Source organism: Schistocerca cancellata, chromosome 1 (genome assembly GCF_023864275.1).
Source record: "Schistocerca cancellata isolate TAMUIC-IGC-003103 chromosome 1, iqSchCanc2.1, whole genome shotgun sequence".
In the NCBI taxonomy this organism is placed as follows: domain Eukaryota; kingdom Metazoa; phylum Arthropoda; class Insecta; order Orthoptera; family Acrididae; genus Schistocerca; species Schistocerca cancellata.
The window spans coordinates 873,044,609-873,069,139 of NC_064626.1; positions in this window are offsets into that span (position 1 = coordinate 873,044,609).

A 24,531-nucleotide genomic window follows, 5' to 3' on the forward strand; every position below is an offset into this window, starting at 1 on the left:
GAGCATTATACACATGCCAAGTTGTTTTCACTACCTAGAGATGTCTTAAAGAAAACGATCCCCATTTCTTGCATTCCCACCATTCAATGAGGAGAAAGAAGACACGTACATGTCTTGACTGAAACACCGCATCAGTTCTCGCGGTACTAGGCATTAACCTACAGACCTTACTGTACGTTTTGGCTACTCCTTTGTATGAGCGTGAGGCTCTTAACAGCTGCAGTACCTCTTTCTTACCTGTGCTGCAATATTACTCTGTCCATACCTTGACGACCTGGATAGTGTGTAGTACGTCGATTGGGGCCACTCCCACTTTTTTCTCCCCATCGCTTTTTACATCAGGGTTTTTTCTATTTCGTACAGAAGCCTGGACTGTGCAGGGAAGGTCGCCCAATACCCAGCATAGTAATGTCCACGTGCAACATAGAGTACACACATAGTGGTACACTCTGACTATGCAAGGAACACACTGTTGATGCCTGAGCTGTTACCTTCTCGCGCACGGTGCCTCCCTTTCTGAGCACCGGGACTTTGAGCAATGACCATCAAGGCAGGTGGCCATCGCTCACACCTGGTGGCGCTCACTGGGAAATCCCTCAGGGGAAGTAAGAGACATCAAGTTTACACATTACAATTTACTAGCCAGTGAATGAGGCTCTGGCAGTCCCTTCAGAAATAGCTGAATGTTTCAGTGCAGATTATTACGACACAACGAAGTTTCCCTGTTTGTACACAGCGTGGGAGGAAAGCAAAATCACGCAAGCTACAGAAATTAGCTACCCTTTGTTCCTGGTTTGCACTCTGACTGATAGGTCATTTCTAACTACTAACCCTGTGCTCTTGATAACTATAGAAAATGTATCTGGAGAAACCTCTTACTTCAGTAAACTAAGAAATGTTTCTGCCTCGAGTTATTCAAGCAGCAAATGTTATCCACTCCCGAATGTTAATGTCTTGCGAGTCATATACTTACCTCATCTAAAGTATCTGGCTACCCCTGTGTAATGCACAAAACTGGATGTCAGAAGTGGACTCATCAATATCAAAGGATGCAGTTACTCTTGTGTGGTCAGTAGATAAGCATAACAGCAAACTGAGTCGATGGACTAGTCTCTGGATGTCACTTGAGGAAAAATCCTTCAGCTACATATAAGTCGTCCTAAAGCTGTCCACATCGAATGCTGATGTGATTGTGACCTGGAAACGTGAAGGAGCAACCACAGCTAACCAGAGACCAAGGAGACATCATTTACTGGTGGACAAGAAATGTACAGTGATGGTGAGGGTGGTTGTTGACAATCGCATAAAATGTGAGAGTTCCGAAGTGCTACCAGCCGAGATGAATCACGCTATACTCCGTTGCAATCCGATGGAAGGGTTTGGACTTGGTGAGTGCTTGGAGAATGTTACCTGGCATCTTTCGTATTGCCAGATCGTGAAGTGTGGAGGAGGTAGTAGTATAGTGTGGGGCTGTTTCTCACGGTCAGGGTGTGTGGTACCCTAATTGTTTTTAACAAAACGCCTAATTCTGAAGGATATGAACATACTTTATGGCAGTGTGTGCTACCCCTACAATAGCGGATATAGCATGAGAATGCTCCCAGTCACAAAGCAGAACTTACGAGACAATGTTTTGTGTACAACAGTTGCTGAAAAAGATTCGCCTGCCCAGAGTCCCGATCTGTACACAGTGAAATATCTTTGGGACGAATCAGAACATAGACTTCGCTCCAGACTCTCAACTATCTCTGGTTTCGGCTCTTGAGGAAGAATGGGCTGCCATTTCTCAACAGATATTGACACTTCATTCAAAGTGTCCTCTGTAGAGTGCAAGCCGTCACGAAGGAGAAGGGCAGAGAGACCCTCGCCACTAACAGGTGTTCACAGATGGTGTAGGCCACTGTAGCACCCTGTAGGAGCCTGAACATGATGCAGGATTTAATTTATCACTGCTCGTTAATATTTCAAATGGATGATGTTTTATACGAAAACTTCGAGAACTATTAGGTCCATTTTGAACGTTGCTTAAGTTGGGGCCTGCCAGAAAACAAGGTTAACACTGAAACACTCCTACTCACTTTTGAGGAGTATTCGCTTTCTTAGAAAGTTAAATTCATTGTTTACCTTAGTGATGTGAAGTCGTGTTTCCATCCCCCGCCCACCCCTGCAGTGATTTAAATGCCAACACTTCAGGCATCTGCCTTCCATTGTATAAACAACCTAATTTGTGGAGACTGGACAGTCACTTCACGAAAACTTACCGTGTGTACAACCACCAATCGTGGAGGCACCTCTTCCAACCCCCCCCCCTCCCATCCCCACTTCATCCCTGAAGTATCCTACTTTAATTGCGGAATGTTAAAACCAGCAACTTAAGGCTACCTATTGCCTCTCACGTTTCGAAACCTATATGCCATCCCCAAGTTATTGAATTTTGCCACAACTGTGTGTAGGTCTTAGATACGACCAGAGTAATTAATCCCTTGACCTCGCTGGCTACCGGAGGCAGGGCTCGGTTTGGGGAACCATCTCCCCAGTCTACAGAGCAGCGGTAGCTGAAGGAGCCACAGACTGTTGGTACTGGGGCTATCCGCTATCCTCACAAGGAATCACGTCTCACAAGAGAGCTCAAACTAAAACGTAGTTACAGACAAACAAGAATCTCAGAATATCAGTAACCCCTGACATGCTGGAACTCCCGACACCTTGGAACTCAGATCTATGTTCCTTAGTGTTTTTCAATCCCACTGGGAACATAGCGATCTTGAGATGTGGTCCTGTCCGCTTGGCCCCCTTCACGTCCAACCAGGATGCCCTTAATATGATAAATCAACGGAACTGCACGTCACCTGCTAGTGATGTCTTGCTCTGTAAGAAACTCTTTTCACTGATAACCGTTCTCCAACCCATCGAGGTTAATGTGCTTTCTGTCGAAACTGTGCTGTCCGCAAGAAAGTACCAGAAGGCGTCAGTACGTTGGTTCAGACGGATGCCTTCAACGAGAGGATTCCCCTCCATTTCACATTGTGAGCTAAAGTAGTGAGTGCGTGAACGTTCCCAGTGATTACGATTTACCTCTGTTTACCCCAAGCAGGGCACGTACGTACCTTGAAATCACCACCAGAGTTAACTCCCCCCCCCCCCTTCCCTTTTCACTGCTTAGGGATTTCAATGCACACTACCTCCCCTCCCCACCCCACTTTTTCCCCATGGGTGGAGAACGTAGTCATCTGTTAGGGGCCTTCTAGTCGACCAACTTCTTTCAATCTTGATACAGGGTGTTTCAAAAATGACCGGTATATTTGAAACGGCAATAAAAACTAAACGAGCAGCGATAGAAATACACCGTTTGTTGCAATATGCTTGGGACAACAGTACATTTTCAGGCAGACAAACTTTCGAAATTACAGTAGTTACAATTTTCAACAACAGATGGCGCTGCAAGTGATGTGAAAGATATAGAAGACAACGCAGTCTGTGGGTGCGCCATTCTGTACGTCGTCTTTCTGCTGTAAGCGTGTGCTGTTCACAATGTGCAAGTGTGCTGTAGACAACATGGTTTATTCCTTAGAACAGAGGATTTTTCTGGTGTTGGAATTCCACCGCCTAGAACACAGTGTTGTTGCAACAAGACGAAGTTTTCAACGGAGGTTTAATGTAACCAAAGGACCGAAAAGCGATACAATAAAGGATCTGTTTGAAAAATTTCAACGGACTGGGATCGTGACGGATGAACGTGCTGGAAAGGTAGGGCGACCGCGTACGGCAACCACAGAGGGCAACGCGCAGCTAGTGCAGCAGGTGATCCAACAGCGGCCTCGGGTTTCCGTTCGCCGTGTTGCAGCTGCGGTCCAAATGACGCTAACGTCCACGTATCGTCTCATGCGCCAGAGTTTACACCTCTATCCATACAAAATTCAAACGCGGCAACCCCTCAGCTCCGCTACCATTGCTGCACGAGAGACATTCGCTAACGATATAGTGCACAGGATTGATGACGGCGATATGCAGGTGGGCAGCATTTGGTTTACTGACGAAGCTTATTTTTACCTGGACGGCTTCGTCAATAAACAGAACTGGCGCATATGGGGAACCGAAAAGCCCCATGTTGCAGTCCCATCGTCCCTGCATCCTCAAAGTACTGGTCTGGGCCGCCATTTCTTCCAAAGGAATCATTGGCCCATTTTTCAGATCCGAAACGATTACTGCATCACGCTATCTGGACATTCTTCGTGAATTTGTGGCGGTACAAACTGCCGTAGACGACACTGCGAACACCTCGTGGTTTATGCAAGATGGTGCCCGGCCACATCGCACGGCCGACGTCTTTAATTTCCTGAATGAATATTTCGATGATCGTGTGATTGCTTTGGGCTATCCGAAACATACAGGAGGCGGCGTGGATTGGCCTCCCTATTCGCCAGACATGAACCCCTGTGACTTCTTTCTGTGGTGACACTTGAAAGACCAGGTGTACCGCCAGAATCCAGAAACAATTGAACAGCTGAAGCAGTACATCTCATCTGCATGTGAAGCCATTCCGCCAGACACGTTGTCAAAGGTTTCGGGTAATTTCATTCAGAGACTACGCCATATTATTGCTACGCATGGTGGATATGAGGAAAATATCGTACTATAGAGTTTCCCAGACCGCAGCGCCATCTGTTGTTGAAAATTGTAACTACTGTAATTTCGAAAGTTTGTCTGCCTGAAAATGTACTGTTGTCCCAAGCATATTGCAACAAACGGTGTATTTCTATCGCTGCTCGTTTAGTTTTTATTGCCGTTTCAAATATACCGGTCATTTTTGAAACACCCTGTACATGCTCTTCTAAATGATGGTACCAGCACATCCTTTAGTGTCACGCATGGTACATTTTCGGGTATCGATCTTATAACATCTTCCCCCAACCCCTCTATAGTGGTCGCTGCAGGACCTCTTGCCAAGCTGGGATCTCCAAAAAGTTAATTTGTACCTATACACTACTGCCCGTCATTTTTGTCCCCTCTCCATAGGAATGTATCGACGAGGTTGCCAGACACCTCTTTGATGGGATCACTGGCGCCTCTGGAATTACTATCCGCCTGTTTACAGGCGTTATCTACCGGTGGCCGGCACTGTTATGGACCAAAGGCGGCCCACCACGAATTCCTCTCCTGTGTCAACCCATCAATTCAGTTTAGCACTTGCACCCTACATGATCAACTGTTTTTTGGATGGATTCCAGTCTCTTCCTCTTAGCTTTTACCATCTACAGCTCCCTCTAGTACCACAGAACTTATTTGCTGACATCTTAACACATGCCCTATTATTCTGTCCCTTCTTATTGTCACTGTTCCCCATATATTCACTTCTTTGCTGATGCTTCACAAAATGTCTTCGCTCATCTTACCAATCCACATAATTTTGAACATCGATGTATAGCATCACATCCGAAATGCTTTGATTCTCTGCTTTTTGGTTTTCACGCAGTCCATTATTCACTACCATAAAAAGTTGCACTTCAAACATACTGCACATTCTCAGAAATTTCTTTCTCAAATTGAGACCTATATTTGATACTAGTAGACTTCTTTTGGCCTCTTAGCCTCTGCTAGTCTACTATTTATATCGTTCTTGTTTGGACTGCCACGAGTTATTTCACTTCCAAGATAGCAGAACTCCACAACTTCGTCACTCCTAATGTTATTAAGTTTCTTGCTACTCTTATTGCTGCTGCTTCTCATTGCCTTGACTTTTTTTCGGGTTACTCTCAACCCGTAGTTTGTACTCACTAGATTTCATTTCAGTCAACAAATCCTGAAATTCTTCTTCACTTTCACTAAGGATAGCAATGTCAACGGCAAAGCTTGCCGTTGACTTACTTTCCCCCAGGATTTTCATCCCACGTTTCAACTTTACTTTTGTTCACGTCATTGCTGCTTCGTTGCAAAGATTGAACAGTAGCCGCGAGATACTGCATCCATGTCTTATACCCTTTTCATCCGAGCACTTCGTGTTTGGTCTTCCATTCTGGTTGTTCTTTCTTGATTCTTGTACATATTATGAGTACCCATCTTTCCCCATAGTTTACTCCTATTTTTCTCAGATTTCGAACATCTTGCACCATTTCACATTGCGAAAGCTATGAACGTGTATTGGGTATTGGTTCCATTAGCAAACTGTAACACGACTGGTTGATGTGCTATATTCAAACGTCTCAACACAGCCATTCCATAAGAACTTCCTAACTAAAGCAATTATGAATTATGTGGCCCACCGTGTAACAGTGGTTGAGCGTCCTACGTACAATATTAAACGATGCTCCTGCCTCTCGCAACTACAAGGAGCTAATGACATATTTCCTTTGCCTGGTTCTTTGGAGTCAGCGGAAAATGAAAGGATCGATTGATAAATTAACGGTAAACAATACACAATGCAATTTTTATCAAGGTGATTACTCTTTCCGAAACCAATTTAACTATACTCATTTTAACAAGATACCACACGCCATAATAAAACGTTAATCCTTTCGCAGTGAAACCTTAAGACAGTCAGAAAGCGGCCTGAAAACATTTTAGCGAGCGCCGCAGCCCGATGTCGATTCAATATCGCAGCTGTCTGCTCACTGCTATGTTGCCACGCCAAGCGCACGCACAAAGCAACAGTCAATAATAGTTCAGTATCACATTGCCAGCGGGCAACGATTTCTCTAAATGCTGGCCATAGATAACACAGCGCTCGCTGCAGTAGTATAATACTTAATCTGCGATGGAGCTAATCTATAAATTTACTACAAATGTCACAAAGAATAACAGATATATCGATGTGGAGGGATATAGAATCTTCACACAGCTTCGCATGAGAACTGCCTCCTGGTCATCATCTGTCGTTGGAGTCACAAACGATGGCAGTTGGCTTTAGGCTCGATCTGTACAGCTACGTCACGCGTTGTGCGACAGCCAAAGGGCGTTCAGTCGTGCTCTGAGCTCTCTGCTGTGAATTTTGTACATAACGCGAGCGTTAAACGTTATTGTAGCGAGTTCGTTAGTGAATTTCTGTTATATTTGTTGCGAGTTGTCATGGGTGACGGTGGCGGTAAGCAACAGATTCTACACAACCAAGTGAGATACATAATTTGCAGAATACACGTTTACACCAAGCGCAAAGCACGTGTATGCGCGTACCGCAACTGCTGCTTGGGACAGGCAACAATTGTAATCCTGTCTGTTTGACCTGTCCGTTCGCCATAGTTCGTGGTTTGGACTGTAACAGATTCTCGGTTTTCTTTTCCAATCTTCAGCGCATTATTCATGTCAGAACGTTGGATGCATGAGTTGTTACGCTGATTGTGCTATAGTTCTCGCGATTAATTGCCCTTACTGTCATCGGTATTGGGTGGATCTCATATTTGGTCAAATATCTGAGCAGAGTGAAAACAAGAGACCCTATAAATTACACGGCAGGTATTTGTCTGAATTTTTATGGTCAAACGAAGAGCGAGAAATGGACAAATGGGTATCAAATTGACCAGCTTGAGATACATATTTATTAAAATATCCAATTGCTTGGAAGTAATCAGAAAAATTAGAAAAAAATTGTGTTGAGGACAAGTTGAAATAAGAGTATTTCACGAACAGCTGTGTCAAAGTTCATCTCTTCAAGGCCTAGCTATTTTGCGCATAAAAAGTGACACTGATGTGAAAATTGTGGAATTATTTCTTTCATGTTGGATAAAAAACATTGTAACATACTGGATGGTGTATAATTAAAGTGCAGCTACTCACAGAACTCCAGTGTGGGCTGCAATTATCGTATGGCAGCGAAACTTGGTAGATAGTTTAATGTGTTAATGCGGACCACTTTACGCTGGAAAAAAAAAAAAAAAAAAAAAAAAAATTGTGCCAGTTTTGACCACCAGGTGCAAGTATGGCGCTGTGAATTCAAGAAAAACATAAAGAAATATTTCCATATGTAATGGGTTAGGAATGGGATGTTGGCAGAAAAGGTCAAACAAGTGAGAAATGCATAATGTTGATATTAGTTTTAACCGCCGCTTTCACAATTTGCTTGATAATGTAGGCACAGCAGATGTCGAAGAGATGCTGTACAGCGCTATATTTGCAGCTGGTGGCCAAAATTGGAACTCTTTTTTTCCTAGCCTAAATCAGATTCACGTCAAAACATTAACATATATACGCAGTTTTGCTGCTATATAATTACAACCCACACTGGACCTCTGTGAGTAGCTGCTCCCTAATTGTAAACCATGCCTCGTTTGCTGTACAAGATGGTTCAAATGGCTCTGAGTACTACGGAACTTAGAACTACTTAAACCTAACTAACCTAAGGACATCACACACATACATGCTCGAGGCAGGATTCGAACCTGCGACCGTAGCGGTCGCGCGGTTCCCGACTGAAGCGCCTAGAACCGATCGGCCACTGCGCACAATATTTTGCTAATTCGTAACGATCTGAGGTACTTTGTCTTACTAAAACAGTTATGTTATCTCAATAAGCTGAAATTCATTTTTATTAGTACGGTTCATAGTAATTAGCGTTTCTTCTTTCATTTATATCTTATATTTACGTGGTGTGTTTAACACACTAATCAGCATTAATATAGTCTTACACATGATTGAAAAAGTTTGACAAAGTTCGGATAGTTTGTCAATTTCACATCTGTGCATAGTATGTTGGTAGCACTTCGTCGCCTTGCCTGTTATGCTGTGTAGCAGACTTTAAAGCTGTGCGGATCAGCATAACGAGAAGGCGAGGGGTCTCGCTCGTTTTGTCCACGACTGTACCTATATTTATCTGTCTAACTTTTGTGGCTGCACTTTTTAGAGATGTCCATTCCTCTTCACCTCAATCTACTGCTATGGCGTTCATTAACGCAGCGTCCACAGGCTTAAGGAGATTCAAACGTATATCACATTACCTCAGTTCTGGTTATGCTTTTTTTTAAAAACCAACATCTCATTGTATTCTGTGACATTATTTGACTCCATCACAGTTTACCTATTCTCTGCAGCTGAGGTTTTCAAGGCTCCCTAACGATATTTATTCGTTAGTTTTTGTCCCTTAGATCGTTTCTAGTTAGAGTTGATATGTCATTCAGCACACCATGGTCCATGAGAACAGCGTCCCTCAGATATTCATGTTAAGCGTTACACCCTCATCGCCGTCAATGTGCCAGGACCTCCGTTGGACTGGGGGTTATCCTTGTGCTGTTTGTCCTCGACTTTTGCTTTTGTTATAGTTCCAAATCTGTATCCTTGGTCTGACGCTATCTCCAAGGAGCCATCTAAAGAACCTCCACTTGGGTCCTTTCAAGGATTCCAGTTTTGTCCTGCGAAAGCGCGAGTATGTTTTTCTGCTGTCGTTCATTCTGGCCCAGAACTCTACCTGGATGTACAGCATTTGGACGTGCAGTTCCTATTTTTGCAGCTCTACTTTGATAAAAAGCAAATATGGCTGCCTCAATTCGCCAATTTAAAACTAGCTGGATTCGAAAGCTTAGTCCTCTCTGCTTCCTCATTCACACTTTTTGGTGTGTAAGTGTTGCTAGTCTACTCCATATTTACCAGGCTCTGGTATCGTCACAGCTGGACTATGTTTTCCAGGTTCACGCTTAGGTAGCGCCTTCGACTTTGAAACTATTGAACCCAGTATATTATCACGGAGTAACAGTGGTCTTTGGTGTCTTCTGGAGTAGGCCTGTAGTCTCTCCTCGCCGAGGTGAGGATGTTAATTATACAGTTACAACAGTACCATCGCTTGTTCAATTAGGCAATTACAGTTTCCCAGTCATCTAATTTACCGAATTTTTTTATTGTGAGGAGTGTTGACTCCCATGTAGCTCGCCATATGGTGTTTCCCAGTTAGAACGTGCCTTGAGCCATCCACCAAGCCTTCGCCTGGTTCCACTTAGCGTTCTCTCAATATATTCCCGTGCACTCGTCCTTGGTCAGTATCTAGACTACGAGTGGGGATAGGTTCATTTCAAGGATATAAAGTTTGAGTGACCATCTGTTCTTCTCAGTGGGGAGGGGGGGAAGGGTATATCATCAATGATGGCTCTAAAGCGGATATGCTTTTACATTACCTGCCAGTCAAGGATAATATTTGTTGCGGATAAAATGGAGTTTCGTTACGTTGAAGCTAATAGCGATTAACAGAGCTCCATGTTTAATAAAACAGATTACTCCTTCCCCCCCCCCCCCCCCCTCCCCTATCCATTTCCGCATTTTACTTTGTAGTGATTCAGTCAGTAGTATTCAAACTATTCCCGATGTTATTCTTGCCACACTGTGATATCTGCTTTTCACAATATTTTCTTTGACCATAGTCATCCTGCCACCTTAATTGTCTTTCCCTGAGTTCCAAGTCATGAGAAATGACCTGGCTGGTGGACTATTGAACCCTCGAATAAATTCCATGCTATCAGAAGACTACGGCTGCATGGTTGCTTCTCTTCCTCTCGAGAGGAATCTGTAGTTTCATGTTGCCTCCGCATCTGTCATTCCAGTGTTATTTCATATAAAGAACAACTTGCATGTTGTGGTTGTTGTGTCTTACAGATACCAGCTCACATCCAAGCGGATTACCTGTTCATACTGGTTCTCCTCACCACGCATGGTCTTCAGTATTTTTTGCGTGTAATTTTGGCACAGGATATACGAATAGTTAACCAGTTCTTCAATTCTTCCGAGAAAGTAGTTTTTATTTACAGACCTAACGTTTTACACTGTTTTCAGGTCTAAGGTGGGATGGTGGGATTGAGGTGTCGCCAGCCATCCTGACCAACCCACTTTTATTTTGTTCTAAATCACTTTTACATGTGGTTAGCCATTTTGTCTGTCCACTATTTTATTTCATTTTTTTTCAAAAATGCGTTTCACACACCAATTTGATGAATAATCTTAAGGATCCCTTACCGTTGACTCTAGCCGATGACAGAAGAACAACTGAACTGGTTTTTATGCTTCCTCAGAGAGAGTATGTTCTATTCCCGTCTTTACCACTACGACTATATCGGAACGGGATGGGACGGTTGTGAGAGGGACGCCTCCCGCCACGTACAGAGAACCGGGGGACTCTCGATTGCGCCCCACCCAACAACCAGCGTGATTATGTTTAAACTTCTGTCATAGTATAATTGTTGGAAATATTGTGGGGATGGATTTTCTTAAGAGTCTGGTTGAGAAAGTAATGTTACTTATCTTTATTAAACATAAAATGATTGGACATCAGTTCAGTATGTGCAATTAGTAGCAAAACGATTTAGTGTGTCAGCTGTGGGAATGTAAATAAAAAAACTTAGCATTTTTGTGAAAATACAACAATTGCAATTTTTAACAAAGCCTAAATTATTTTTTTCCGTTACCAAACGTATTCTGACACAATATACATCTTAGAATTTAAAAAAAAATTTGACTCATTGTGTCAATCATCATCTCAGAGCCGCTTCCTGGGGCTGTCGTTTTCTCTTAGAGACAAACAGAACATTAACATGTGGGATTTTGGAGGAGGGATTTGATATATTTTATTATCGTAAGTTGTGTAAGCTGAGATGGCCATGTTACCATTTAGCAGAACGCCAGCCTCATGGGCGAAAGCAGGTGGTGCTGAAGCAGCCAGGGGTGGGAGTACACCACCTGTGGCTCTTGTAGACTCTCATCTCTTACGCGCAGAAGCTTTCCAAGTACACGGCAGTGTCATGTTGTTTCGAGGATCAACTTTTCGGCAGATGGTGCAAGCGGTCTGCAGCAGTGCGGTGTATTTTCTACTGGGCCGGTGCAGTGTTTAGACATTACATAGTATCATTTCACCCTCATCATAGTTTGTCAGACATTCTCAACTTTATTTTTGGTTCGACGGCTGCAGTGGGAGACGGTATTCGCAACATCAAGCGTAAGGGGCGACAATATTAGGTAGGCTTAGAGATGAACACAGCAGCTAAAGTCACATGTGTTGTCGCGGACGCCACAGAGCACAGCGCGGACAAAATACGCTGAAGAGCTAAAGAAACAAAGAAACTGGTACACCTGTCTAATATCGTGTAAGGCTCCCGTGAGCACGCAGAAGTACGCAACACGACGTGGAATAGACTCAACAAACGTCTGAAGTAGTAGTGAAGGTAGAGAGTACGAGGGGGGTGGAGATCTCTTCTGAAAAGCCCGTCGCAAGGTATCCCAGATATGCTCAATAATGTACATGGCTGGGGAGTTTGGTGACCAGCGGAAGTATTTAAACTCAGAAGAGTGTTCTTGGAGTCACTCTGTAGCAATTCTGGGCGTGTGGGGAGTCGTATTGTCCCGCTGGAATGGCAGAAGTTCGTCGGAATGCACAATGGGCATGAATGGATTCAAGTGATCGGATAGGATGCTTACGTACGTGTTACCTGTCACAGTCGTATCTAGATCGTCCACTCTTACTATTCCCTCTTGGTTGTACATATTGTATATGACCCGTCTCTCCCTATAGCTTACCCCTACTTTTTTCAGAATCTCGAACAGCTTGCACCATTTTATATTGTCGAACGCTTTTTCCAGGTCGACAAATCCTATGAAAGTGTCTTGATTTTTCTTTAGCCTTGCTTCCATTATTAGCTGTAACGTCAGAATTGCCCCTCTCGTCCCTTTACTGTTCCTAAAGCCAAACTGATCGTCACCTAGCGCATTCTCAATTTTCTTTTCCATTCTTTTGTATATTATTCTTGTAAGCAGCTTCGATGCATGAGCTGTTAAGCTGATTGTGCGATAATTCTCGCACTTGTCAGCTCTTGCCGTCTTCGGAATTGTGTGGATGATGCTTTTCCGAAGGTCAGATGGTATGTCGCCAGACTCATATATTCTACACACCAACGTGAATAGTCGTTTTGTTGTCACTTCCCCCAATGATTTTAGAAATTCTGATGGAATGTTATCTATCCCTTCTGCCTTATTTGACCGTAAGTCCTCCAAAGCTCTTTTAAATTCCGATTCTAATACTGGATCCCCTATCTGTTCTAAATCGACTCCTGTTTCTTCTTCTATCACATCAGACAAATCTTCACCCTCATAGAGGCTTTCAATGTATTCTTTCCACCTGTCTGCTCTCTCCTCTGCATTTAACAGTGGAATTCCCGTTGCACTCTTAATGTTACCACCGTTGCTTTTAATGTCACCAAAGGTTGTTTTGACTTTCCTGTATGCTGAGTCTGTCCTTCCGACAATCATATCTTTTTCGATGTCTTCACATTTTTCCTGCGGCCATTTCGTCTTAGCTTCCCTGCACTTCCTATTTATTTCATTCCTCAACTAATTGTATTTCTGTATTCCTGATTTTCCCGGAACATGTTTGTACTTCCTCCTTTCATCAATCAAGTGAAGTATATCTTCTGTTACCCATGGTTTCTTCGCAGCTACTTTCTTTGTACCTATGTTTTCCTTCCCAACTTCTGTGATGGCCATTTTTAGAAATGTCCATTCCTCTTCAACTGTACTGCCTACTGCGCTATTCCTTGTTGCTGTATCTATAGCGTCAGAGAAGTTCAAACATATCTCGTCATTCCTTAGTACTTCCGTATCCCACTTCTTTGCGTATTGATTCTTCCTGACTAATGTCTTGAACTTCAGCCTACTCTTCATCACTACTATATTGTGATCTGAGTCTACATCTGCTCCTGGGTACGCCTTACAGTCCAGTATCTGATTTCGGAATCTGTCTGACCATGATGTAATCTAATTGAAATCTTGCCTTATCTCCCGGCCTTTTCCAAGTATACCTCCTCCTCTTGTGATTCTTGAACAGGGTATTCCCTATTACTAGCTGAAACTTGTTACAGAACTCAATTAGTCTTTCTCCTCTTTCATTCCTTGTCCCAAGCCCATATTCTCCTGTAACCTTTTCTTCTACTCCTTCCCCTACAACTGCATTCCAGTCGTCCATGACTATTAGATTTTCGTCCCCCTTTACATACTGCATTACCCTTTCAATATCCTCATACACTTTCTCTATCTGTTCATCTTCAGCTTGTGACGTCGGCATGTATACCTGAACTATCGTTGTCGGTATTGGTCTGCTGTCGATTCTGATTAGAACAACCCGGTCACTGAACTGTTCACAGTGACACACCCTCTGCCCTACCTTCCTATTCATAATGAATCCTACACCTGTTATACCATTTTCTGCTGCTGTTGATATTACCCGATACTCATCTGACCAGAAATCCTTGTCTTCCATCCACTTCACTTCACTGACCCCTACTATATCTAGATTGAGCCTTTGCATTTCCCTTTTCAGATTTTCTAGTTTCCCTATCACGTTCAAGCTTCTGACATTCCACGCCCCGACTCGTAGAACGTTATCCTTTCGTTGATTATTCAATCTTTTTCTCATGGTAACCTTCCCCTTGGCAGTCCCCTCCCGGAGATCTGAATGGGGGACTATTCTGGAATCTTTTGCCAATGGAGAGATCATCATGACACTTCTTGAATTACAGGCCACATGTCCTGTGGATACACGTTACGTGTCTTTAATGCAGTGGTTTCCATTGCCTTCTGCATCCTCATGTCGTTGATTGCTGATTCTTCCGCCTTTAGGGGCAATTTCCCACCCCTAGGACAAGAGAGTGCCCTGAACCTCTATCCGCTCCTCCGCCCTCTTTGACAAGGCCGTTGGCAGAAGGTGGCTGACTTCTTATGCCGGAAGTCTTCGGCCGCCAATGCTGATTATTTATCAAAATTTAGGCAGTGTCGGGGGTCGAACCCGCGACCGAAGACGTTTTGATTATGAATCAAAGACGCTACCTCTAGACCACGGGTACGTCCATTCACCTATACCAGCCAATAAAAATTTAAAAACTGTCAGTAAAGCATGTCAGTGCGTGCCTGCCCCTTCCCACAATTCAATCAAAAATACCCCTCAGTGTCCTTGAAAAACTTAATCTACATGGAGGATGAAATTACTGTGCGTAAGGCTTAAAGCGGCACTGGACCAGTGGTTCAAATGGCTCTGAGCACTATGGGACTTAATTTCTGAGGTCATCAGTCCCCTAGAACTTAGAAATACTTAAACCTAACTAACCTAAGGACATCACACACATCCATGCTCGAAGCAGGATTCGAACCTGCGACCGTAGCGGTCGCGCGGTTCCAGACTGCAGCGGCCGACACACCAGTTGTATAGTATGCATATCAACCTGAAGACCTCTAGCAACAACGATTAAAATACTGATCTATGTTTTCATGATTGTTGTCACACATTTAGAAATTTTGGATGACGACGACGATGACGATGATAGCTTCACAAGCTTACGTTAGCACGAGCAAAGTACTCCCACAACAAACTGTGAATGCTACCCATGAGGCACAGCAGAAATTGTTCCACACAGGGAGGAACGCTGTATGACTAGGTATGGACACTTGACTGGCTATCTATAATACTTCTTCTCCCTCAGTGAAGTATTTGGTAGCAAGTTCCGCTACTGTTGTGTAACATCTTTTCCCACACTAAAAGACACACACAAAGAGGTGACAAAAGTCGTGGAATGCCTCCTAATGTCGTGTCGGACCTCCTCCTGGCCGCCGTAGTGCAGCGGCTAGACGTGGCATCGACTCAAAAAGTCGTAGGAAGCCTCCTGGAGGAAAACTGAGCCACGCTGTCTATATAGCCGAACACAACTGCGGAAGTGTTGCCAGTGCAGGATTTTGTGCACAAATTGACCTCTCGATTACGACCCATAAATGGTCGACAGAATTCATGTCGGCGATCTAGATGGCCACATCTTTCGCTCAAATTGTTCAGAATGCCCTTCAAACCCATCGCAAACAGTGAAAGGGTCCTGTAGCCACCTTTCATTAGTCCGGTAGCCCAATTTCACAAGTATTTCTCTTTCTTTTCCTTGTTTCTCTTTTCTCTTTACTCTCACAGTGGCGTGATTGAATGAATGTGGTTGTGTGTCACGTTGCTAGACGGTGGCGTAGTCTGCTGCAGAAAGTCTGCGGTAGTCGCACAGATTCAGCAGCACTGGTACAGAATAGCCAACTCTCGTAGTGGTCAAGTAGGCAAAGAGGTTTGCGCTACTTGTGAGAAATCCACCTGCGTTAGGTTGGTGGCGGAAATGGCATCTTTGGGCTTTCCGGTCCACGCGGAGCGTGGAGGAGGCTGGAGAGGAAAAAGGGGGCAGTCTGCCGCCGGTACGGGAAGCGTCCACAGCTGTGCTCCAGTCGAAGAAGGGTGAGTTAGGCTAGGCGCAAATTGAGACGCGTATAGCGCGTGTGGCGCGACGCAGCAGAGCGCGCGTTTTTGTGACATCACAGGTTCAAATGGGACCGCGCAAATTGCGACGCGACGCGACTGGGACGCGACACGCGCCTGCTCCAGGTCGCGCGGCGTTGTGGTTGAGGCACAGTTTCTCGCGCCGCGCGTCGCGCTTGCCTCGCTAGCGCCGTGGGAAATTTGAGGCGGGGAGCGGAAAAGTAGCCCGGCCATATGCTCACATCGGAACGGCGCATATCAGCAGTGGTAGTATTGCCAATACGATAAATTTTGCCTTACTGTGTAGTGAACTTTATTGCCTTTGGGTAGTGTTTCGCTTTTCGCCATTTAAACGCTCCAGCTTTCTTCGTTAGCACGTTATACTTTTCTGTTATTTATATCTGCTTAGTTTTGTTTTGTTTTTCTTCTCTCAAGAAAAATGTATACTTCAGTAACTGATGAGCCATTGGCCGCTGGAATTGCACCATATGCCTCCGTGATGTTTTCAGATCGCAAGAAGGGACAGAGGGTAGTGAATAAAGAAGCAAGGAATATTATAAAATCATGTGATTAAGAATCAAGGCAGGAAAGTAAAGCAAGGTTATATTCTCGCTGCCTAGTAAGCTAGCGTATCTGTACGATCAAAATCAAATGGCTCTGAGCACTATGGGACTTAACATCTGCGGTCATCAGTCCCCTAGAACTTAGAACTACTTAAACCTAACTAACCTAAGGACATCACACACATCCATGCCCGACGCAGGATTCGAACCTGCGACCGCAGCAGTCGCGCGGTTCCGAACTGAGCGCCTAGAACCGCTAGACCACCGCGGCCGGCATCTGTACGATCTGTTACAAAAATTTAGAAAGGGATAATCTCCACAGGTGTGATCCCTTTGTGCTTGTGGTAAAAAGCGTCCAAGATCTGAAGTATAGAAGTTTCACTGTGATTATTCTGATATGGATGTAATAATGTAATACGACACACTGTACTACATGCATGTGAACGGCGCATATCAGCAGTGGTAGTATTGCCAATACGATAAATTTTGCCTTACTGTGTAGTGAACTTTATTGCCTTTGGGTAGTGTTTCGCTTTTCGCCATTTAAACGCTCCAGCTTTCTTCGTTAGCACGTTATACTTTTCTGTTATTTATATCTGCTTAGTTTTGTTTTGTTTTTCTTCTCTCAAGAAAAATGTATACTTCAGTAACTGATGAGCCATTGGCCGCTGGAATTGCACCATATGCCTCCGTGATGTTTTCAGATCGCAAGAAGGGACAGAGGGTAGTGAATAAAGAAGCAAGGAATATTATAAAATCATGTGATTAAGAATCAAGGCAGGAAAGTAAAGCAAGGTTATATTCTCGCTGCCTAGTAAGCTAGCGTATCTGTACGATCAAAATCAAATGGCTCTGAGCACTATGGGACTTAACATCTGCGGTCATCAGTCCCCTAGAACTTAGAACTACTTAAACCTAACTAACCTAAGGACATCACACACATCCATGCCCGACGCAGGATTCGAACCTGCGACCGCAGCAGTCGCGCGGTTCCGAACTGAGCGCCTAGAACCGCTAGACCACCGCGGCCGGCATCTGTACGATCTGTTACAAAAATTTAGAAAGGGATAATCTCCACAGGTGTGATCCCTTTGTGCTTGTGGTAAAAAGCGTCCAAGATCTGAAGTATAGAAGTTTCACTGTGATTACTCTGATATGGATGTAATAATGTAATACGACACACTGTACTACATGCATGTGAACAACGTATTTCCACTGCAAGCTAGAAACAGTCGAAAAGCAGTCTCAAATAACAACGTTTTAATTGGTTCGCCGTAATGAGAAAAAGTATTTCAGTTGTTGCATGGACATTATCAGCATTAATAAACTAATTATACAAGAACAGGCTACACAAATGAAGAAAATGGTCGGTATTATTACGAAAGTAGGAATATCCTAAAAGAGTGTTATGATTAGATACATTTAATTTGTTGAGCTACGGTCGCAGGTTCGAATCCTGCCTCGGGCATGGATGTGTGTGATGTCCTTGGGTTAGTTGGGTTTAAGTAGTTTTAAGTTCTAGGGGACTGATGACCACAGATGTTAAGTCCCATAGAGCTCAGAGCCATTTGAACCATTTAATTTGTTGAAATGTGCTGCTGACAAAGGCAGATCTACTTTCATGACAATGTTTTTCGAACTGCATCTCACAAGGCACACAAGGCTAGCTTGTGCATTCCTGTCGCGCGCATTATCCTTCGCTGCTGACAATACACTGACCATTGTGTTGTGCGACAGATTATTTGTTTATTTTTCTCAATAATAACTCTTTTATTCGCAATCACGCATTGTTAGTTTGGCAAGCCCTAGGTGAGTAAACAGTATCTGGCATGTGCCTATCATTTCGCCTGAAGGAACGTCCGTCATTATTTACTGCTCAGATCAAGAGAAAGAATAAAATCCTTCGGTAAGTTTCCATTCCAGTCGCTCAGTGTTAAAAATACGATGGGTTACGGGGTTTCCACCAAAAGTCCAACAGAATTGCCAATCTGTTTTTGTGTGAGTTGTTAACCTTTTCTCATTCGAAGAAGCATCACTATTTATGAGTAAAGGCCACATTTTTCTTGGTGACTGGTTTAATTGTACTTCCTTTGTCACAATGTAATTTGTCAAACTCATCTCACAGCAGCTATTGAGACAGAATTCCGAACCGGAGGACCTCATTAAACAAGTAATTGGCAATCACAGAGCTCAATAGCTTATGAAAAACCTCATAATATCGGTAGATAAGAAAGTTCCGTGTGTTTAATAATTGGCAAAACACTCTGCTCCTTGTGTGCTATCATTCGCCAAACTTTCGTTTCGATGTCTCAAGCGGTTTAGGAGATACGAGAGATGTTGCGAGTATTTCATTCTCGCGGGCGTGAGATCGGAAGTGAGCGCGCTACATGGGATCCATTTTCTCGAGATCGGAGGCAGATAGAGATCTCCTCCCAAGTCTAAACAAAAATTCAGCATGTTAGCTAAATTTCATACGCAGCAACATATGGTGTAATACGCACCAAACGCAAAATCATAGCGACCCCTAATTTTCGTTGCAAACTTTTTGAGTTTTGCGTAGTGTCTTACTAAAATGTGTACATCGCAATAAGAATCGTCATTAGCGAGGTGATGGGCACTTCGTCACGAAGCTGACATATAACGCTACTAGTAAGGCAAAAATCACATATTTTCAGAGAATAGTTTCTGTAAAATCGTTTGAGAAAGATAAGAGGTTGCGCGCTTCGGTTCAGTCAGCGCAGAGCGTCGCCAGTCGGCGCGTGCGAAGTGTTGTGTACGTATCGCAATATGCGCTGGAGGCGCGCGACCCGTGCGGCACGTGCGTGTCGCGCTGTCGTGTCGTGCCACGTGGCACGTGCTATACGCGTCTCAATTTGCGCCTAGCCTTTTAGACTGACCGCGTGGCGCGTTGTTACTTGGCGAGGGGAGAGCTGTTAGCTTTTGGTCTCGCTTTTCAAATCTGGAAGATTGCTTTGCCTTGTCGCAGCAAGGAATGCTAAACTTGGCAGATTTTTCTTTTAGCAAATTTCTGTAGCAGACTTGGACCCGCCGGAAGGGCGCCACACAAAGGTGTCGATAAGAAGTGAGCACTCGCTTCTGTATGAATGTCTGTTTGCCTTCAGCTGTGCCTGCATAAGCTTTCTCCTTTCTAAATATTTAGAGCTTTGCCTTCTCGTAAATTTTCCTTGCTTTGTGTCTTTCGACCGTGGGGAGCCAACCACGTGGTAGAACATTATAGTTGTTGGGCTACCGGCATCACTAACTGTCCGATCGCATGTTTGTTTTAGATAATGTTAACATGATTGTGTGATGTGATATTGTTGGAATTTGGAACTATACCTAGAAATTGTGTCTCCACAAACCATGTGTTATCAGGAATCGTGTACATGCCTCACATCCTTATCTTAGGAATAAATGATTTTATCTACAATTTTCTGTTGTGTTCCGAGATTACGTTTTTGCACCTAAGCCACTCACCTCGTAGCTTTCCCGTTAGCACATCCAATGCGTTTCCTTATGCACAGGTCCAGTGATTAGTCTCCCCTTGTATTTCATAACAAATTCTTTAGGTTAAGTCTTAATTTCAGGTGTGTTGCTGGGAGCTGATCTTATGCAGTGTTCATGCATTTTCTATTTTATTTTAAATGTTTGATTGTCGTGAACAGTGCACGGGCAATACTATTAATTACATCGTATCCGCTATGAGCGACCTCACAACGTATGCATTTTTGTGAGTTTTTGGTCTGTGATCAAATTTATTTATTTTCCGACTCGACCAAACCTTCGATTAGTTGTATGGTTTGAGTCGGTGGCGACCCCAATCTTCTCAAGTTAACTTCACAAGCAATAAGCATTTACATTCCCAATAATAACGTAATAACCCGTAGTAACCGGTTAGTTACAACAGTTGTGGCCCGGTGACATGGCACACTGTCTTGCATAAAAATTCCTCATTGTCTGGGAACATGACGCTCATGAATGGGTGCAAATGGTGTCCAAGTGGCCGAACATCCAGAGGACCCAGTCCACTCCATGTAAACACATCCCAAACCATTATGGAGCCACCACCAACTTGCACAGTGTCTTGCTGACAACTTGAATGCATGGTTTCGATGGGTCTGCGCCACATTCCAATCCTACCACCAGCTCTTTCCAACTGAAATCGGGACTTATCTCACCAGGCAACAGTTCTCCAGTCATGTTGGGTTCAACCAATATGCTCACGAGCCCTGGAGAGGCCTCAGCAGGCGATGTTGTGCTGTTAGCAAAGGCATTCACGTCGGTCGTATGCTGCCATAGCCCATGAACGCTAAATTTCGCCGTACTGTCCAAACGGATACGCTTGTCGTACGTCCCACATTGATTTCTGCGCTTGTTTCACGTAGTATTGCTTATCTCTTAGTACTGACAACTCGAACAAGGGAAAATCCCTATTGCACCCCCCACAGATGTAGTGGTAAGATGACGCAGTGCATAGCCTGTAAAAAACCGAAAGATAAGCATGGAAACAAGAAGATGCAGTGAACTGTGAAGAAAAGACGCAAACTAGAAACAGTGAACGGTCCAAGTTCAAGATGTGCCGCATCGGGCGAACTTGAAGGGCCACAGCGTCGTAACTATGTGGTAACGGTGTCAAACTGCAAAACGGGAGCTCCGGTTCAAATCTCCCTCCCGCCTCTCTTTTTTTTTCACAATTTTTTGAACTGTCCGTCCAGTCATTGACGTGTCTGTTCTGTTTCTGTAGTGTCATACTAAACATTTGTTATAGAATATGAGTCATGTTGTAAGAACATATTACCGTCGCAAGTGAATGTGATGAATAGTGAGCGCAGGCGGATTGTCGCATAGACACCTCACTGAAATGCAAACAACAAATAAATGGGTGAGAACTATGTCACAGCCAAGGAAATCAAGAGTCGAAACTTCAAAAAACATTAAAACCATGTGTTTTGTCTTTGGGAATGATAACATTCATAGTAACACCTGAATCGGGCAAGTATGCATATCTCACTCACTAACTCACTCACTCACAAGACATATAAGTCAGGTGCGGCGGTAAGATGTGTTTATTGTATGATACATGTACTGTTACGAATGTTGTGTATGATGCACAAGACTTGTTTTCCGGTGGAGGATTCAGCTGACTTGTCGCCATGTCATCAAACTATGCGGTTCCCATTCGAGAACCACTTACTTTCCGTTGCTTGAACAGTAATTGTGTGCTATCAATTTTCATTACATGTCCCTTCCTCACACCTCGCTGTTGCAAACGGACGTTACGCCACTTCACAGACACAAATTTGAATACAGCGAACACAAACGCCAAAACCGGACGGAATGTTCATAATTTTGTGAAAAACGAAGAAGAAGATGTGGTACAAAGGAGATGTAAATACGGATCTCCGGCTTCGGAGTGCAATACCATGACCACGTAATCACAACGCCGTGGCTCTGCTATTTCTTGGTACCTTGAGCTTCACTGTTTCTATTTTTCTTCTTCTTTCACAGTTCAGTACACCTTCTTCCTTTTTTCGTGCTTGAACAGTGTTCAGTTTTTGAAGGGCTATCCAATGGGATATCTCACCACTAAATCTGAGTCGGCCGTTGTGGCTGAGCGGTTCTTGGCGCTTCAGTCTGGAACCGCGCGACCGCTTCGGTCGCAGGTTCGAATCCTGCCTCGGGCATGGATGTGTATGATGTCCTTAGGTTAGTTAGGTTTAAGTAGTTCTAAGTTCTAGGGGACTGATGACCACAGATGTTAAGTCCCATAGTGCTCAGAGCCATTTGAACCATTTTTAAACTAAATCTGAGGGGAGTGCGATGGGGAATTTCCCTTGCAAGCAGACGCCGCTGCTCTCGGTCGTTAAGTGAAGGCCGTCGGCCACTGTGTTGTCCGTGGTGAGAGAGAAATTTCGTGTTCTCGGCACACTCTTGACACTATGGATCTCGGAATATTGATCTCCCTAACGATTTCCGAAATGAAGTGTTCCATGCTTATAGCTCCAGTTACGATTCCTCATTCAAAGTCTGTTAATTGCCGTATTGCGCCCTTAATCACGTCGGAAACCTTTTCACATGAATCACTCGAATAGAAATGACAATCCCCCCCAATGCACTTCCCTTTTACATCTCCTGTTCGTTATACTACTGCCATCTGTATATGTGCATATATCTGCATATGTTTTCAATGTTTTTGAAGTTTCGACTCTTGATTTCCTTGGCTGTAACATAGTTTACACCCATGTATTTGTTGTTTTCATTTCAGTGAGAGGTCTATGCGACAGCTCGCCTGCTCTCACTATTCCGTTCGTTACCTCTGTTATACTCGCCATAAATTTTCCTTTCTGATAGAATTACAGCAAAATTTTGAGTAGTGTTTAGTTCCTCTGATATTTACAAAACTCCTTGGCGATTGCAAGACAGTGCAGGGGACTGTCAATGTACAGAGTAATGAGCCTTGTCAAGCCCCTTGGGCGTGCATCTACATGGCTTCCTAGAAGACACCTCCAGCATCATCATCTAGCCAGGTGTATCTGTTTAGTGCGGTATTGACTGCTGGAAAAACCTATCCTCTCCAAGTGCCTCAGTGTGGCTGGAATCCCCTCCAATATACTGCAATATGCCGTTGCTGATAGTTTATAAATTCATAAATACCAAAAGCAGCCAGTCAGCAATCCCATCGCTTCTGCAGATTCGTATGTCTATAGGCACAATGAAAATTTTTCCAAGCAGGCTCATTAATCAGACGTGACTATTTAGTTAGTTCCCATCGGGATGCATAAAATTACACCTTGAACTGGTAGCTCATATCGATTAGATTTTACAAAACATGTTGGCATTTCACATGGATCAAGCAATCCATCAGAGTATTCACATAAAGCAGCCACCATAAGGTGTCTGAGAATTCTGCAAAGGTTGTTCATGAATAAAGCACAAATTAGTAAAACTGAAGGCGGATAATTCAATAAGAGTGACAAGTTACAGTTAAAGGATTACGGAATAAGATCTTCTATCCCCCCCTGTGAACCATGGACCTTGCCGTTGGTGGGGAGGCTTGTGTACCACAGCGATACAGATAGCCGTACCGTAGGTGCAACCACAACGGAGGGGTATCTGTAGACAGGCGAGACAAACGTGTGGTTCCTGAAGAGGGGCAGCAGCCTTTTCAGTAGTTGCAGGGGCAACAGTCTGCATGATTGACTGATCTGGCCTTGTAACACTACCCAAAACGGCCTTGCTGTGCTGGTACTGCGAACAGCTGAAAGCAAGGGGAAACTACAGCCGTAATTTTTCATGAGGGCATGCAGCTTTACCGTATGGTTAAATGATGATGACGTCCTTTGGGTAAAATATTCCGGAGGTAAAATAGTCCCCCATTCGGATCTCAGGGCGGGGACTACTCAAGAGGACGTCGTTATCAGGAGAAAGAAAACTGGCATTCTACGGATCGGAGCGTGGAATGTCAGATCCCTTAATCGGGCAGGTAGGTTAGAAAATTTAAAAAGGGAAATGGATAGGTTAAAGTTAGATATAGTGGGAATTAGTGAAGGTCGGTGGCAGGAGGAACAAGACTTCTGGTCAGGTGACTACAGGGTTATAAACACAAAATGAAATAGGGGTAATGCAGGAGTAGGTTTAATAATGAATAGGAAAATAGGAATACGGGTAACCTACTACAAACAGCATAGCGAACGCATTATTGTGGCCAAGATAGATACGAAGCCCACGCCTACCACAGTA